The sequence below is a fragment of the Ixodes scapularis genome, unplaced genomic scaffold, assembly GCF_016920785.2.
Source record: "Ixodes scapularis isolate PalLabHiFi unplaced genomic scaffold, ASM1692078v2 PGA_scaffold8__174_contigs__length_109621045, whole genome shotgun sequence".
Classification (NCBI taxonomy): domain Eukaryota; kingdom Metazoa; phylum Arthropoda; class Arachnida; order Ixodida; family Ixodidae; genus Ixodes; species Ixodes scapularis.
In genome coordinates, this window is record NW_024609883.1 from 2,344,640 (window position 1) to 2,350,639 (window position 6,000).

Sequence of the window (6,000 nt, forward strand, 5' to 3'; positions counted from 1 at the left end):
TTCGCTTTGGAGCGTTCGGAGGCAGTAGGCAGTTCGCTTCGCCGCGAGCCCAGCGAGCCGGCGAGCCTGCGCGCATGCGCTGCCTGCGTTGTAGCCCATCGAGTCAGCGAGCAGCGAGCCGCCGTCCGAGCCCAGCGGCCCCAGCCGCCCCAGCGGCCGAGCCAAGCCTGGCCGAGCCGTTGACGCCAACTGCGCAGCGACCGACCCGGCGGGACGGCGAGATTGACGGATGACAGTTCATCAAGTTCGTCGCGCACTTTGCTTGTGGGCTCCAAGTGAAACCAACGCGCTTTCAATCGCTTCGAAAGGTACGTATACACGACTCTATTGCTTGCAGCATTGAGTGCTTTAGTATACACAGATCAAAGTGAACACTGAAGGAGAGAAAGGAGACATGATGTTTTGAAATCGCAGCTTATTTGAACGCACGTGTCCCCTGTTGAAAGCCTCTGGCTGTGCTCTCTTGCAGGCGTTCTTTCGACTGCGTGTACTCCGATGTAACGTCAGTCAGTGTTCACGCTCGGCTAGCTTCGCTATCTTGTTATCTCATGTGCCAAATAGACGTAAAAACCAGCGTATTGTCTCTTTCGGATATTCAACCTCCAGCCCCCCGGCTCCCAGCGTGCTTGCCGGCGCAAAGGCTCGTTGGGCTCGTTCGAACAGGCATTGTTTGAAGCTGACGAGTCGCCGAAGTGTTACCGGAGCTTCTCTTTACGAAAGTCGCGATCGACGCGCGACTTCAAGCTCGTACTTTTTTCTTCCCTGGTAGCCTATGAGTGCCAACCACTGATCTGTGGTGCCGAATGGCGCCGAACGAAGTTGAGAAACGCTAGCGAGTCAGTCGGATTTTCGTGACGCCGCCCAACTGCTCTGCTACCGGCTGCGCTCAAAGAATAAGGTAAGAAAGAAACAACAAAAAGAAAGTGTTTATTTTTTTTTTTTTACCTCATTTAACGCAAAGTAAATCGCGGCTGTACGTTGGTTGACTCCCGGTTACTGTCTCTACATGGTAGATAGTCTCATTACAACAGTGTCTCTTTGGTGTGATCTTATTCTGATATCGTTACATCTTGCTTTTTCATCTTGGCGCACTTCTAGACGACCTTCTACACGTTGCACATCTTGTCGACATGTCGCTGGTGTTTGAGACAAATTGGAAGTCACTGTTTGCTCACTCCTTCGTGCACATATTTCATGTTCAACATCGAGTATCTTAAGGAGGCGGCATGAAACCCTGGAGTTTGTTCAGAGGTACCTCAACATACTGTATTAGAGTGCCGTTTTGTGTGGTGTAGTTTCATACAAAACGAAGTTGCACTTTCTTTGCAATATACCCTATAATTGTTCACTACAATTAGAGTTGCAATGAAACATTGGCCACGAGAGATAACTCGGCCAACGCGGCCAAAAAATTCCTCGCATAATTTTCTCCATTAATCATATTGGACGTTGACAAATTTTCTTGTGAGTAATAAGTGTTATGGACATGTGTTTCTTCTACTTTTCGTACAGGCACCTCAGTTAGGTAAACCCCAGCAAATGCAGCAAGACAGTCTCATGGGGTTACACGAAGGATAACGGCATTCCTGCTCGAGTCCGAGTCTTGTCACCGAACTTCACTGAGCATAATGGTACATTCCCTTTCCTTAACTTTTCCCTCTAAAATGTGCTTTTTTGTTGTTGTTGGTTTTTTTCTTTTGAAAAAAAATGTTAATACAACGTTTGAACACCCGTTGTTGTTTATTTTTTTTTCTAAAATATGTAGTACATCGTTTAAACACCCAAGCGTTCGTAAATGGTCGCTGTACAAGACAATAGGGTGTCTTATACTCCATTTCATACATAGCGTGCAACGCTGTCAAAGGTACTGAAGTGGTGCGCATAAAAAAAATAGAATAAAAAAAATGCGTTACTCCGCGCGTTTCGTGGACGAGTGGTAGAAGGCACTGCTCTGGTGATACTGACCTCTCAGTGGCGGTGGTATAAACCCACTTGACGCGCACAAAGTTTTTTTTTTTTTTAGACATAATTTTTGTGCAAGATTGTGCGCATTGTTGAAGTGCATATTTCTATTCCTCCTTTCTTGCTTTTTATTTATAAGTCGCCGAGGAGCCAGATTGCTACCATCTGCTCTGCCGCTTTGCAAGTGTTATTTGCCTCCGGCACAGAGTTATATTTTTCTTTCGTGCAGTGTGGAATGAGGAATCGCCCTGATAGCAGCCTTGTCCCAAAATTTATAATAAGACATTCATCCACAGTAGTTGCAGCCTGTACAATTTATTTTGAAATAGCTGTCAAGGGTTGGAATCTCCCTCTCAGAGTACTTGCGAGGCACCTTCAGATGAATGGCGTGTGTGAACTCATCATGCTTGACGGTCCCCGTGCTCGAAACTTTTATTTTGCGAGGTCTTCGCTTCGGGTACGCCACCTTTCCAGATAGGCACTGCGCCTTGCACTTAAAGGGACCATGAAATGATTTTAAAATCGAATTTCATCCACCGCGCGTCGTAAAAGGTGTGAAAAGAAACACAAAAACAGGGAGCCAAAAAAAATTATTTGCTATAGAACTTTTAAAAGAAAACTGGACTCTTTTGCGCCTTCTTTTACTACGATGCATCCGCGGAAACGGAGCACGTCAGGCGAATCCCTGTCGCCTATTGGGTAAGCCTACCTCACCAGCACCGCGATCGTAAACAATAAATAGCCGGCGAATGTTTCCTAAAAGTTTTGTTAAATAATATTCAGATCCAGATTTCGTAGCATAATTAGAGATGTGTGGCGAAAATTTCCAAATTTGATAATACTGAGAGCCAAGCGCCATCTATCGTGTGGTAAACGAAGCAACTACTGCGCGTGCGCAGTAGGGCAGCTTGGGTCGCGACGACCGCAACGACCGGCGAACGTTTATTTCCTTTGATTTCCTTCTTCTCAAAACTCCGACTGACTGAACGTTTATTTTTCTACGTGTTCTTCTCGCGCGTGCCGACTTCAAGCAGCAAGAAAAAAAGTAAATAAAACAGACCACGACGAACAAGAACGGTGGATCCACAAACACCCGAGAAAAGCGACTCCGACGAAGCGGGCTGCTCAGAATGCAGGCCTAGCAGGCACTCCGACTCGGCGCAGCGTTGCTTCGTCGCAAGAACGTCTGCCTACGACCGGCTGGCGTGCTGAATGGAATATGCTCGCGCTACCCTTGCGGACCCTTCTCGTATTATAGTTTGATCGCTGACCTCAATTTTAGATTAAGAGGTGAGGTCAATTCCCCTTGTTTTCCGAGGCAGTGTTGACGAACACTCGTCGAAAAGGGACTTTCGTCGATTCTATCTTCTTGTTTTGTGTGATATAGAGCTGAAATAAACGCCGTATGGATTACCTTCGTAACACGGTATGTACACTTTGTTATTGGTGTGCCATTTTTATTCTGACAGACTGCACGTCACTGTCGGGCTATAACCTTTCTTTGCCGAGTGTCGCGTCAGTATCGAGTTACAATTGTAAAAGATCGGTCCCGAAGCGCTTACCAACAGCGTGAATACAGCACTCCCATCAAACGCGCGCGTCCGCTCCGAGTGTGAACGGGTATTTACGTGGCTCTTGCTGACACTCTTAGTTCAAACGTATCTTTTTTAACGTCGGCTCGCTCCTGCATCTCCGAGGCCGCGAAAAACGCCGCGGCAATTTGTTTCCATCTACGTCGCTTTGCAAACGACTGACGCTGGCCGCCTTTTACCAACAATGACAGTTGGGTTGACTTCTGGAGTCTTCACCGGAAGACTCGCTGCACTTCCCAACAGGCATACTGGCGTATGGGACTAGTCCCATGCTGTCGCTGTAGCGCAACATATTGAATTTCGCTCAGCTGCGATGCGGCGATGAGAGGCGCCGATTCAGAAAATACGTCGGTTACATCAGCGCAGTAAAACCTACCGGCGCACCCCAACTCGTCGCCGCTAACGCTCCCATTCTCCTACTGCCGAGAGAACTTCCGGTTCCGGAAACAGCGTACGTCACGGCTTGTTTTGCGGTCAGTTGGAGAGAAAGAAAAAGTCGATATTTCATTAATTTTTTGTGTAGAAGTTAATAAACCGAGACGAAAACGGATGCCTGTTCGGCATTTAGTGAACATTGACGGTTTAATGTAAAATTTATCTGGAAAAAGTAAAAAGGTAATTTCATGGTCCCTTTAACGACAGTACGGGTGCACACTCCCGTGTTGTTACTGGCCGTCTCCAGGACTTCACGACCGAATTCTCCAGGGGGCGTGTTCTTGTACTCGAGTACACATTGGCGATCATCTGCTTGCACTCTTTCAAGATTTTTGCAAAACGAATCTTCGAAAATATCTGAGCAGGAGAGGTACTTGAGCTTGTTGCGTAAGACGCCATCTTCTCAAAACAAGCCAGTGCCACACAACCCCAAAACCCGCAACGGCTGCCGCACGGACGAAAACAAATATAATTTAAAGTGGTTTACATTATCTTTTCCTTTTTATTGAAAAACATTTGTGCTCCGTCGAAATCATAACGCCACCATCAGTTACTAGCCCCGAAAAGGCACATTTTTCGACTTTAAAATTTTTTTGCAGGGGACACACTATTTAATAGGGCGAACAAAGGCACAGTCAGCACTGCAAACCGGTGTGCCAGCTTTGACTGCGTTGCACACTATGTATGAAACGGAGTATAGGCCCGCTTCAGACGGGGACTCTTCCCGCAATTTCGGGGTTGGTGGCAGGTGTTTCCCTAGTTTTCCCTAGATCGACACAAATTGCTCAGATTGGGTCTGGCTCGAAGCGGACGAGCAACTCTGACTACTCGGAGATGTTTGAAGCAGCTGCAGCCAATCAGGAATGCAATATTTTCACGTGACACCCCTGTGGTGGTGATGATGACAACTGAAGACTTAGTTCTGGTTTGAAATGGATAGTTTTTGGTAATAAACTGTTTCAAAAAGATGAGTTAGTATTTTTAGCGCAATTTAAAGATATAAACACATGTTTTTAGGATATAACTGTGCATCTAAATACTGGAAGAAAAATAAAATTTCATGATGATGGCAAGTCGTAGCAATTCGTTTGCTGTGTGTGAACGCAGGCGGCCCGTGTTGCTGGTGTTGCGACGTGAAGTTGCTGGGCGAAATTGTCGCGTCTGAAGCGGGCCTTAGGGAACTGAATTCAAGAACCAACCCACCTGAAAACGTTTTTTTTTTCTTAGTATTTTTATATATATACTTTTTTTAAGTTTTAACGTATCGACACATAATTTGCACACTAATTCACTTTCAGAAGTGCTTTTATTAACACTCTGGCTTTCTAGTGCTTACAATAGCTTCTCGGTGAGCTAATGCCGGCTCTGCAAAGGGAAAGGCATCTTCCCACGCTTTGCAGGCTGTAAAGCTGTGGCTTGCACAGCTCTAGCATGTCGTACCTCGCTCACTGGCTCCATCGCGAAGCATAGGTGCTGCATGAGTCGTGCCACACCGTAAGGCCATATAGACGCTTTGCAGCAGCTGTGCATGGAGGCCGCCATAACTGACCTTCAGTTTTTGTTTCCTCTTATTTCGTTTATTTCACTTCATCATTACCATAGCAGGCCAGGTTATTGCCTTACTAGATTTAACTGTGTCCTTTTCTAAAGCATCGGCCTTTGTAGAGGATCGTCAACTACGGTTTCAGTTGCTCGGCATCTCGGTAAGACAAGAGAAGGTCAGCAATGGCGGCTGTAATTGGGCGCGTGTGTAAAGCGTCTATACGGTCAGGTGACAGCACCTGGGACCATTGGTCACTGCACTCGGCTATTGTATGGTGGCATGGTCGGGACATGAGGCAGGGGTACAACTTGGAAATGCTGATCTTCATCACATTTGAAACACAATTTTTATTACTTTTGTGCCGAGTTGTCAGCATTTTAAAGGTCAGAAAGCAAGCAGCAGTGACTGCAAGAAAACAAAAGTTTAAAACCGCTCTTACCGAGAATCTTTTATGAGCACTAGGAAGCC